This window comes from Mirounga leonina, unplaced genomic scaffold (genome assembly GCF_011800145.1).
Source record: "Mirounga leonina isolate KUSES-001 unplaced genomic scaffold, KU_Mleo_1.0 Mir_152, whole genome shotgun sequence".
Taxonomy (NCBI): domain Eukaryota; kingdom Metazoa; phylum Chordata; class Mammalia; order Carnivora; family Phocidae; genus Mirounga; species Mirounga leonina.
The window spans coordinates 17,582,910-17,595,893 of NW_023270380.1; the positions used below are offsets into that span (position 1 = coordinate 17,582,910).

Below are 12,984 nucleotides of genomic sequence, written 5' to 3' on the forward strand. Positions count from 1 at the left end.
CATCTTCCCAGCCCAATACGTTGGATTAAAGATTGGCTAAAATTGACTTAAATTTATGACTTGTTCCCTAATTGGTCGAGGAGGACTCATGCTATTTGGGATGTTACTTAGAAAACATATATTTAGTTTATAGTTTTTGAACAGAGAAACATGAAGTTAATTTGGGATAGTAGTGTTAATATTTTAAACTGTTAAATGGATTTCTTTGTACTTTATTAAGATACCGGAGTTTATTCCACACATATATTTTTGTCTGCCCAGCATTTCCATTTGTCTGACCACCACTACTGTGTCCTATCCTAACAGTCCACACATACCTGAAACCAAGAAAAGCACGGAGCTCTGTCTTTAAAAACCAAACAGGCATTCTGGACAATACGTTCTTGGCAATGGAACCTGGACAATTATCAGACGTGGCAGGCAAAGTTCTCAGTCTGTATTGTTAAAAGGACAATCGGATACGTTACAGAAATTAAATAGATGGAAAACTTTAACAAACTACTTTGTTAAAGAGACTTCGTCCTCCCGGCCAGAGATACTGCAGAGCCTCCTGGTCAGGCATCTGGAAGCAATTCTTCACCTAATTGATGGACTTTCACTTTGGGAAGGGAACCACCTTTTTCTATACTTGTTTGCATTTTCGCTTTAATGTCTTCTACAGAATTAGGTCCTTTCAGTGTTTTGGGAGTCTTTTCCTGTTTTTTGAAGGATTCCTGACCTTTTGATCTCGGTGTTGATGGTTTTGAGCCTTCTCCATTCTGGTTTAATTTTTGTGCACTTTTGGCTGGAGTATCTCATATAGATTTCTTTACTGGAGGCTTGTCTTCAGCTTCCTCCTCACCATCATCATCATCTTCTTCTTCCTCTTCTTCTTCATCTTCATCAGCAGCAAGTTTTGCTTCTTTCTGTGGAAACCTGCTACCACTTCCATGGGCAGCACATTCCAGACATACTAAGGAGTTCACATCCTCTTCTTCTTCATCTTCTGACTGCGCATCTCCCGCCCTCCACCAGGATGCACAGGCCCTGAGCCACATTTCCACTGTAAGTCCACAGGTGGTGTTATTTCAAACCCCCCAGGGAAACCGCTGGCTGGACAGACATTTTCAAAGTTGCCAGTGTGACTTTAATTGGACAGCCATGGTAAACCATTGCTTCTCCTTCAACAATGTGCAATTCATCCTCTGCACCAGCCCCTAAACTGAACGTTCTTAAAGATAACTGGTGCTCATTTCATCATTATCCACCTTAAGGTGATCATCTTTGTCAGCCCTTGTTCACAACCACAAAGATAGTTCTAGGTCTCATGTCCACATCCAGCAGCTCCTCCCTGGGGTGGTGGCACGCTCTGAGGTGGGACAGAAGACGGACAGAGATAAACACCCCTGCAGAGAACAGCCATGCAGGAGGGAGTCACACCGGGGGGGGGCGGGGAATGAAATATTTTAAACTGAAGGGACAGCTTTGTAAACTCCATCATTTTAAGGAGAGAAAATAAAGGGCTATTGTCTATATTATCTGACCAGATATTTCTTATAGAAAGAAATTAATTTTGAGGGTTTTTTTTTTTGACTCCTTGTCCAGTATTCACTTGATTCTATGATGGTCTATGAACCCTCATGATCTAAGGTAATTTTACTGACTCAACTGGCTAATGCAGAGACTCCCATTAACTGCATACATTTTTAAATCCACCTTACGTCATATTTGAAGTTCCTATTTTTTCATTCCCTTCTCTTCTAAAACTATTTATTAAATTAGTTATTGCATACCAATTTAAGTCAAGCTGTCACTCTGATTAAGACTACTTATATTCCTCAAATAAAGATCACAAAATAAAGGTTACAAATAAAGTAACTTGTGAACTACTGTATCATAACTATGGGAAAATGTACTACTTTTATTTTTGTTCTTGTAAAATAAATCTGCAGAGTATGCAAGCACCCTCACTATTTTGTGATTTTTCAGTTACATCATAACCATGCTTCATTAATGTCATGAATGGATACTTCTGAAAGTTACACAGATGTGACTTTTTAAAATGTCATCGTTTCATCTGTAATTCATGAAAGGAATAATGATGTCCGCTGGTAAATTTCCATTTAGCTCTTAAGTATATAAAGTTGTTCATTCCTTCAAGATATACAATCAGTATAAAGTGACCTTGAAAAATCAGAGAAACTCCTTAAAAATATTGGCAAGATTTAGTAGCATTCTTTAGTTAGAAGTTATCCAAGAGGCTATGGGACAAATACCCAGCTTTTAGAGAGATGGATGTCGACATTTCACAGTGAAGTCAATTCTGTGATGTGCGTCCAATAAAATATAACACATTAATGGCATCGTATTTTATTTTTTATATGAACATCCAATTATTAACACAGTGGTTCTCCAAAATGTTTCAGTCACCCACGAATGTTGAATATTTCCATGTGTTCTTGTAGGTCCACTCCCCACCCTTCTTCAAAAGCCTCTGTGGCCTGGGGGCTAACCTTTGTGGAGCACATGGTGGGCCCCCTGCCATCTGGCCTGGATTAGTGGAAGGAGCTGGATACCAGCCTGAGAGCGGGTGGGGGGGTATTTATTCTCCTGACCCCCTCTTTACTGATTTGCTATCCCTGTCCAAGCCACTGGCGGAGGCCATTTCCATGCATTGTCCTTTCTCAGTTCTGATGACCCCACCAGCCCAGGTCCCACGTGCTCGTCTGTGCTTCTGGTATTACTAGAACGAGGCCAGCATACATCCGTGGTTTCCCTAAATAATAGGCTGTTAGTGAACTCTACTGTGATGCCTCATTGAAGAGTCTGTTTCCTTCCAGAACATTGCTACTTAAACATCCTCAGTATCCCATGATAAAATAAGTTCACAATAATATAAATACTTATAGCGATAAAGGAAATTTTCAATTTTTAATGTTCGTGGGCTCTGCACCCGGGTCCCAGGGAGGCCACACTGTAACAGTTACCAAGGTCAGAATGACTCTGCAAAACCTCAAACCATGCACTCCATTTCTGCCCAAGCACACACTGTACATCTGCTTTGTTTAAAAAAACCTAAAAAACAGGGGCGCCTGGGTGGCTCAGTCGGTGAAGCATCTGCCTTTGGCTCAGGTCATGATCCCAGGGTCCTGGGATCGAGCCCTACATCTGAGTCCCTGCTCAGCGGGGAGCCCGCTTCTCCCTGTCCCTCTGTGCTCTCTCTCAAGTAAATAAATAAAATCTTAAAAAATAAAAATAAAAATAAAACATGCAATAAAGTCTGTAACTTTCTAGAATGTCCTTCATTATGATGATTTGTAACCTCTTTATGTAAAAAACACATACAACCTGCACCAAATGCTCCTTCCCTGGATGCTCTCTTCTTTGTGAAGACTGAGTATCCTGGGCAGCTGTCCTTACCTGGGCTCCAATAATATTCTTTCTCTTTAAAATTTTAAAAAGGTTTGTTCATTTTGCACTGACAATAGTAACATTTTAATAAACAAATTACTGAACAAGCACTTAATAATGGACACAAACTTAACACATTATTTATATTACTAAAATGTCCCCTATAAATTAAAAAATAATAATTTTAATATTGTTGTTTGATATTATATTATGCCTTGTTAAGATACCACAAATTCATCAGTAGCCCAAATAATGTTTCACAGTTTAATAATTTTAAAAACATTTTTGCCTATATCCACTTTAATATCAGAGTAAAAATCTAGTTAATAAAATTTGCAGCTTAAAAATGATGTTGCTGAAAATACGCATCTCTACACACTGTTAAGCAAGAACCCACAAGGTAAGTGTATTAAATAAAGATAACATAACAATTATTGGTGTTTTTTAAAACAGAAAAACAGCAATTGAACCTACGACCAGCTCAAGTCAACTTTAATAATGCAGCGAAAACAAGGCACCAAGGGCAAAAGTGCAGAGGTTGCAAATGCACAGATATAAAGCTCTAATAGCATTTTGTTACAACTAGATTGCTTACTGAACAAGTCCCTGAGAATTCTAATCAGATAGTACTTATAATTTATTCATATCATATTTTAATTATCCTTATTAATTCACTTGCTAAATAATTAGGAAATAGCTTTGAATCATGTTTAAATGACATTCTGTAGTAACGCATGTTATTCATCAGAAGCTAGAAAGATCCATTTTCAACAACTATGCCAGGTGATTTTGATATATTAAACTTCGAAAAAAACACTGAATTGGTATTTTATTTCTAATTTAATACTTAGGTATTTCTTGTGGAACTTCAAAAATCATGAGCTTATCATATGCGTAGCATTAATCTTAGACATTAGTCTCATGAAGAGTTAATTTACACTAAATATAATGAAAACCAACGTGTTTTGGGCATATATAAAAAATGTTTTAAAAAGTTTCAATCTGGGGCGCCTGGGTGGCTTCAGTCGTTAAGCGTCTGCCTTCGGCTCAGGTCATGATCCCGGGGTCCTGGGATCGAGTCCCACATCGGGCTCCCTCCTCGGCAGGAAGCCTGCTTCTCCCTCTCCCACTCCCCCTGCTTGTATTTCCTCTCTCACTATGTCTCTCTGTCAAGTAAATAAATAAAATCTTTAAAAAAAAAGTTTAAATCTTGTAGGAGCCCTCAATATTCTCAGCAAAACTACTCATTTTGAAATGAAATGGTGAAATTGGCCTGAATTGGTTCAGATAAAAATACATTCAACACGCAGTGTTCAAAATGTAGCCAGAGAGCATACTGTAATCATCATGGCCTCTGCAAAGTGTCTTGTCCCATTGTACACAGACGTGTACACACTCACTGTCCTTGTATAGATCGCAGGTAAAGCCACTGAAACTAAGACATGGCGGGTTGAGTAGGTGCTGAGCTCCGTGGGGACCCTGAAACGGCCCCAGGGCCCCTTCCCCCTGCTCTCTCTCCACACGGGGTCCCCCGTGGGGTAGCCAACTGCAAAAGTGGGAGCTTCCAGGCCTCCAACACTGCTCTGGGCAGTGTTGCTTTCCCCAAACCCAAGTCATTCGGGTGAGTCACAGGCCCAGCCCAGCTTCAAGAGGGGGAGACACATGGTCCTGAATGCCAACACATGGGGGCATCAGTGTAACAAATGGGCTGCCAAACCATCCATCTAGTTAGATACCGAGCTCCATAAATGCTCCCCAAACCCCAAGATGCTTGGGTTTAACACACCCATCCTAGCACAGCCAACGGGAGGCAACAAGGACACAATGTTATGCAAACATAACATCTATTCAACACCATCATCCATTAGTAAACTTGAACAGGAATCAGAGGAAAAGTAGCAGATACTAACTTTTCTGCTTGAGTTCACTTCCAATTCTATTTTAGAATGAGACTTCTATATGACTATTAATATTTAAGAACACTCCAAACATAACTGCATAAGTCTGAATTGACACACCTTTTTAAATATAAACGTACCTAGATTTACCATGATGAACAAGTAATGAGATTTATATTCTTAGAGTATACACGATAATTAGAATCATTACTATACGGTGAATGACTAACACAGATATCTATGAAACAAAATAAATACAGTGATAGAAAACATAGGCAGGGGGTCATTTAATTTGCTTTCCTGGGGTGACAAGATGTGGAATCTTGTTAGAAATCAAATCCCAAAATCTTATTTTCCTTTTCCCTATAAAAGAAGAAATTAACACAGGGACCACTGATATTACTTTCCTTAAGGGAAAATTATAATTTCCTCTTTAACAGTTGCTATCAACTTACTTTAAGATGTGATAGACTCTACATTGGAACACTTGAAAACTGAGTCCGATCACATGCACTAGTGAACTTTCCAAGAAAAAATCATCTGGGCTATAGCCTCAAGCTTCGGGGAGCCTGGGTGGCTCAACTGGTTGAGCGTCTGACTCTTGGTTTGGCTCAGGTTATGATCTCATGAGATCAAGCCCTGCATCAGGCTCTGTGCTAGGTGTGCAGCCTGCCTGGGATTCTCCCTCCCCCCCCCCCCCCCCCCCCCTTTCTTTTTCTCCCCCCCTCCCCTTCTAAATAAGTAAATAAATAATAATAATTAAAAAGCCTCAAGCTTCCATGACAGATCTGGTGAGGGTCACTTTAGAGGACAGTTAGGGACCGATGGGACAGGCCAGTGAGATACCTCCTGACCACATAGTTAGAAGAAGAGAAATACTGCCCTTAGAGGAGTTTCTCTGGAATCCGGAAAGCAACATGGCAGGTAAGGGTAAGGGGGCAAAACAGAGGACCCTCAGTTCTGTGTGGGAACAGGTCCTGTGACAGTTCTTTCAACATCTGCCGAAGACCTTCGGTTCCCTTTTAAGCTTGACAGAATGTTAACTGGAACCTGGCCTTTTATTCTTGATCAACCATTCTATGTTTAAAAAGCTGAGCTGCCCCGTGAGTCTTTTCTTTTTAACATTTTTACTCTAGCACTTAATCTCTGCAAGAGACAAAACTAGGAAAGCTACTACATGTCCCGTGAGTCCTTGCTTCCTCGTTTCCATCAGAAATCTTTAAGATGAAATACCATAGTAAGTAAATCCCACTAGGGGAGAGCATAAAAAAAGAGTATGTTTTTATAAAGTCTTCAGGGATCAGTCCTTATTTATACAATGACTGCTGATTGGTGTGAGACGAGCCTTCCTTGTACCAGTTGATGAGTGATGCCTCTTTATCAGTCAATCACTCAATTCTAAATAATGGCAGAAGGAGCTCAGTTTTATTTTCAGGAATTGGGTCAAGGTTTTATTCTCTGTTTATTTCTTTTCCAAGCACCATGATCCCACTGCACATAAAATGAGTTTTATTGATGGATTACATTAAAGAAAGACCAAAAAAAAAAAAAAAAAGGAAAGGAAAGGAAAGGAAAAGAACTTGAAGTCTGTTAGCCAAAGTTTTCACTCTCAAATGGATCAATAAACTCCCAAGTCTTAGGAATAACTGTCTATAATGAAGATGTGCACGTGCTTATCATCCTGTAATCAATACAGTAAGTAAACTGGTTGAGGAATTCATTTCTGCCTGTTTTCCCATCTCCCGACCCCCAGCTCCAGCACAGGTCCCGTTTCCGCGAGCTCAGTTACTGGTCTGTTTTCTCTCCTCCTATTTCCCACATTCTAGCTCAGTCTCTGAAGGACAGAAGTTCTTGGTAAGTGTAGACATACAGCTCTCACAGGGGGATGAAAGAGGCCTGAGGCCCCTACCCTAACAGGAGTTTTACTGGAAGAAGAGACACAACGACAGTTTGGGGAACATTGTCTCTTTCCTCAATGGAATCTCCAACAGAGGCGTTTTCTGCCTTCTCTCCCCCTGCAAGGGAGTCATGAGGAGATTTCACTTTACTTCTCAGCCTTTTGAAGTCTTGCCCAAGGCAGAGGGTAGCCCCATTGGTTCCTGACCAGCATCTACGGACACATCACTGTGCTGTAAGTCAGGCCTCTCGGGGGATTTTCTCTCTCTCCCCCACTCCTCCCGTGCCTCCTGCAGCCACTGTCCTCATCCTCCTCATCCTCACCCTCTTAGTGGGGTGGGTAGGCTAAGCTGGGTCCTTCCAGGCCACAGCACTCTCATTCTCTCCCAGGCACACCCAAGTATGTCTTCCCACAGATTCAGAATGGGAAAGAGAGAGGAGGAATAATTTAGTCTCAAATCTAAACTGTGATTTTAAGAGTTTTCATTGAAATGTTAGACATTTGATCAACCACCGTCATTTCATTACTGTTTGGCTTCCCTGGAAGGAAAAAAGAACGAGTTACATTTTTAGCCCTAACAATGATGACTTCAGTTAAATTGTATTATCTTTCAGGGCGCCTGGGTGTCTCAGTTGTTAAGTTGGAAGCCTGCTTCTCTCTCTCCCACTCCCCCTGCTTATGTTCCCTCTCTCGCTGTCTCTCTGTCAAATAAATAAAATTTAAAAAAAAATCTTTCAATTGTACTATCCTTCATTTAAAAAACATAAAATAGCAATAGAATAATTTAAAAATAACAGTACAGGGTGGTTTTGTGACAGGTCGTGTAGGTAACTTTCCTAGAATGCATTCTTCTACTTCCTGATTCCCAGTAGTCCCCAATCTATATTAGTTACTCATTTGGCCAAAAGTAGAGGACACACCAAGTAGATCATTCCAGTATCCTGACCAAATCTGCCCCAGCTACTTCCGGGGAAGATACGAGTCTAAATTGCTCAAACAAAAGTGAGTAGTGGGACTTCTGGTGGGAATACTGGTGCAAAGATTTCTGTGTCTGAGAGCTTACAGTACCCGTTCCCTGGCTCCCAGCGTGCATGCACCAGCTCAGCCTTCCTTCAGCTGAAGCTGACGTTGTGGGGACAGAGCGGTGGGACGCAGAGCAACGGAGCTCTCAAGAGCATCACTAAATCATCAGATCCCGCCAAAGATACTGCTGACTTGTTCCTGTAGGTCCTGTCTCTATTTATTTCTGTCCATATTGTATAAGCCAGTTTGGTCAACTCTCAGAGAACAATGCTGATTCCATTTCTCAGATGAGATGAGAACAATGTCTCTGATATTGTGAACCAGCATCTGCCCATTCTCCAAAAATGACCCTCTACCACTCACATCTGTATTGCCTCACTGGGAGCCGCCCACCTGTCGTGGGCTACCCTTGGCTGCAGATACCTGTCCTTGGAGAGCTCCAGAGCAAGGCCAATGCATCCCAGCCTTGTTTTTTTTTTTTTTTTTTTTAAGATTTATTTATTTATTTTAGAGAGAGCAAGTGTGAGTGGGGGGTAGTAGAGGGAGAGTGAAAGAGAATCCCAAGCAGACTGCATGCTGAGCGTGAAGCGCAATGTGGGGCTCGATCTCAAGACCCTGAGATCATGACCTGAGCCGAAATCAAGAGTTGGATGCCTAACTGACTGAGCCACCAGGTGCTCCTCTTTTTTTTTTTTTTTTTTAAATAAATAAAGTTAATGGTCATGGAGGATGTGTGGTATGACTCTCGAGAGCTCTTGGTAAGGGTGTTCCCAGCACATAGATGAGACTGCCCAGTCTCTCAATAAAGGATACAAACCTGGGCGTGGGAGAGGCATGGGCAGAATCAAGCCCCTGTTTTCCCTGGTCCCTGAGATGTAGTTTTGTCATCATTCTCCACAGTGACAGGAGGAAATGATCCTCACTCTGGAATTAAGTTTCCATTATGTGAAACCACAAATATAATTTTAAGTATATAAAGGGTAATTTTCTTCACTGTCCCTCTTTTCAAGACACAGAATTCTAAAATTCTAAAATTTACACTAGAAATACCTTTCCTTCCTTTTAGTACAAATATTTAAATACTTGAATGACAAATTTTATGTATACATACAGCATTTCAATCCTTACATTTGTGGGAGACAAACAGATGTATATAGAACAAATATGCCAGTGCTCTAAATTTAGCTTCAGGATTTTAAAACCAATAGGAAAGCACTCAAAAGATGTTATTGTTATTTATAAATTCAGCAGAAAACTCTGAAGTGAATTATAGCCTTGTGGATGCAGTAAGACCATCAAGCACTATTCTGTATATAAATATCATGTGTTTACCAAGTAGCAGGTAGAAGCTTTTTTTTTTTTAATAAAGCTGTGTATATACAAGAATATTTTGCTGTGAGCTTTGCAGACAAAAGCATGAATAGCTTGCTTAAAATCACAGAACACTAGGCTAACATTCACAAAAAAAGGAAAATTTTGGGGAGTGGATATTTATTTACTTAATTCCGTTCCACTCACTCTGCCAGACTGAAAATGAATAAACATGGAAATAACATCTGTTAGCACTGGAATATCAAGTGAGGCAAGTGATTCTTACTTGTTCTCCTCACTTGCAGATAGTAGTTCATCATAGTTTATGATCTTTCTCTCTCTTTTTTCAAGTGCATGCTTTCTGACTGAATATTTATACCACGATTCGCTCTTTCTTTACCTACAGGTTTATCTGCCCACACCGAGTAAATGGTTCACTAGACTGACTTTCCAATAAATATTTTACCATAGAACTCATTAAACTATACAATAACAAAAGTAAAAATTGTCCTAGGATTCAGTAAATAGATATAACAGTTCCTTCCTCAGGAGAAATGGTAACTCTTAAGGAAATTTGTAGGAAGAAAAATCTGAACTTAAAAGCTTGCCCTTTCTAACAGTACAGCTTGAAAACTGAAGTCAACATAATTTCCTGTCTCTGTGTTGGACGATACATGGACAGGGCACACTTTCCTATATATATGTTAAATAATATTGAAAATAAGAAAAATCAAGTAAGCTACCAGACCCAGAATATACTTGCTGCTTAAAGACTGAAAACAACTGAAACAGCTTATTTACTGGGACTAATTGGTTGCTTATCAAGAACACTTGCTCGTGGTGCCAACTAATCCAAAAGTACTATAAATGATGCAGTCCTAACCCATTCTCTGTCTTTTTTTTTTAAAGATTTTATTTATTTATTTGACAGAGAGAGACACAGTGAGAGAGGGAACACAAGCAGGGGGAGTGGGAGAGGGAGAAGCAGACTCCCCGCTGAGCAGGGAACACGACACGGGGCTTGATCCCAGGACCCTGAGATCATGACCTGAGCCGAGGCAGACGCTTCACCGACTGAGCCACCCAGGTGCCCCAGCCCATTCTCTGTCTTAAAACACCTTCCTGAACATCACCAAGGTCTGGCTCTGCAACTTTATAAATATCCTTCCCGGATGTTTCTTTCTGGGATACTACTAAGACTCTATCGAGGTGACTTCTCCTACTACAGTAATGCAGGAAGATTAATAAATTTGGCTTTGCTTGTTCAGAGCTTCCTTCTTCATCATCCTCTTCACCACCCCAATGCTTCTCATTGCCAGGCTGCAGCGACGTGAGGTGAGATGGCAGCTCTTCTGTGCACACAGGGCACCTGCTCGACAGCTGTGGGTGCTGACGTGTGCAATTCATGATTGACTTCGAGTTGTGTTGTGTAAGTGATGAAAAATATCCACTAAAAAGGGGAAGTATATACTTCCAAAAACAGAATCACTTCCTTTAATGGAGAAAATTTTTAAAAAGAGAAGACTGGTTAAAGAAGTTCCTATTCCTATGGTAGGTACATTTAGAAAATGTCCAGAGAGTCCCTATTTGTGGCAGGAAGTTCTGGCTGGATGTGAGGCTGCCGCTCAGAGCTGCATGTAGTCCTTCCAGCTTATCCAATTCGCGAGAACTACACTGCAGATTCCAGACAATTTCTTCCTCGACAGAGAAATTACTCTGATTTCCTTGGTGCTTGCAAGCTGTGTAAAATCTTCCCTAAGTACAATTTTAAGTAAAGTAAATTTAAGCAAATTGTAAAGTAAAAACTTTACTTTTTTGGTAATTTTTTTTTTCTGTCCCAGTGGTCAGAATATAAAAGATAGTTAATAACATGAGTTTAAGTACAACCTAGCCCCCTCTGATTACTTTTTGCAAAAGATAGTATTTTAACTATAGTCAATTCTTTTTATTTGTGATAATTATATTTCATGAAGTCACCGCAAACACTGAATTAGTGAACACTGAACCATTGTTTTTAGGAGAAATATAGGGTTAGGTTCCTGTTAGTTTCTAGTTACATTGTGAACTAATCAATATATAACTATGTTTTATGTATGTTGCTGTTTAAAGACAACTTATTTAATATATGTTGTTGACTCATTGACATTAAACTCCTGGCCAATGGATGATCACTTTTACCTGAACGAAGCTTGTCCAACACAGACATTTTTTCTGTAACCAACTGCACAGCCTTCTTACACTGAGAAACTCAAGCCTGCACTACCCTTGGGGGTGATATGAAACAGCAAAATCACCTGCCAAAGTAACAAAAATGTGAAAAACACAGCACTACATAGATCATGAGAAGGGCACTTGTTTACGGTATGTACGCTAAAAGAAGAAGGCAGAGGGTCACCTTGTTCTACCCCAGCTGGGAGCAGTGGGGACTTAAATGTTTCACTGCTCTGCCCTTGTTTGCAAACAACCAAGAAAGTACCATGAGGATAATTTGGGGGTTACAAATAAATTTTAGTGAGTGGGCCATTTTACAAATAAAGAATTTGTGAATTACAAATGTATTTTACAAATTACCATTTTAGTTCAAATAATGAAAGCAGAGGTTAACATCGACTGAAGACTTTTCTCTGGGACACTTTGTCCACATGAATTAATAATGATATATTTCATTTGTATTATAGTTAAAATAGCACTGAAAAGAGTGTTCTCAGAATGAATCTGCTATAGCCCATCTGCGTCCTTCAAGAGCCCTCAACATCTTCAGGACGTCCTTTCAGATTGCACTATTTCACACTGACAAGGCTTCCTCGAGTCAGATAGCTCAGTCCACTTGGTGCTTATTCATTGCCTTGTGTTATTCTTGATCTTCTTCATTTCATTGGACCTTATCTCTCCACTACTAAACATCTTGAGATAATGTAGTGACTTGTAAAATAAATGTCTGGCTGAATTGTTCATTGATCCTGTCTATGCGGTGCAGTGTTCCCCTATATTCCCAACTTCTTCTGGTTTCCTCCATCTCCAATAACCTCTGTTCCTGTTACATTGTCTCCATCTTCTGCTCTACTCATTTTAACATTTCTTTTTTAAATTTTTAAATTTTTTTAAAGGTTTTATTTACTTATTTGAGAGAGAGAGAGAGAGAGAAAGAGAAAGAGAGCATGCACAAGTGTGGGGGGAGGGGCAGAGGCAGAGAATCTGAAGCAGACTCCACACTGAGCACAGAGCCCAATGCGGGACTAGACCTCACAACCCTGAGATCATGACCTGAGCTGAAACCAAGAGTCAGACACTTAACCCACTGAGCCACCCAGGTGCCCCTTCAACATTTCTAAAATTACATCCATTCTTTAAGGTCTAACTGAAAGTCCAAGTGAAATGTTGTCATTGTTCGACAGCCCTCAGGTTCAGAAATGCACTAGACAGATTCCCGGAACTCAGAAAAGCTGTTACGCTCATGGCTACGGT

At 40.2% G+C, this 12,984-nt stretch overlaps 1 pseudogene; it reads right to left on the bottom strand.

Annotated features, from left to right (window-relative positions):
• Window positions 1-490: 490 nt before the first annotated feature.
• LOC118012869 lies at window positions 491-1,705 on the bottom strand (annotated as a pseudogene).
• Between the last annotated feature and the right edge of the window lie 11,279 nt (window positions 1,706-12,984).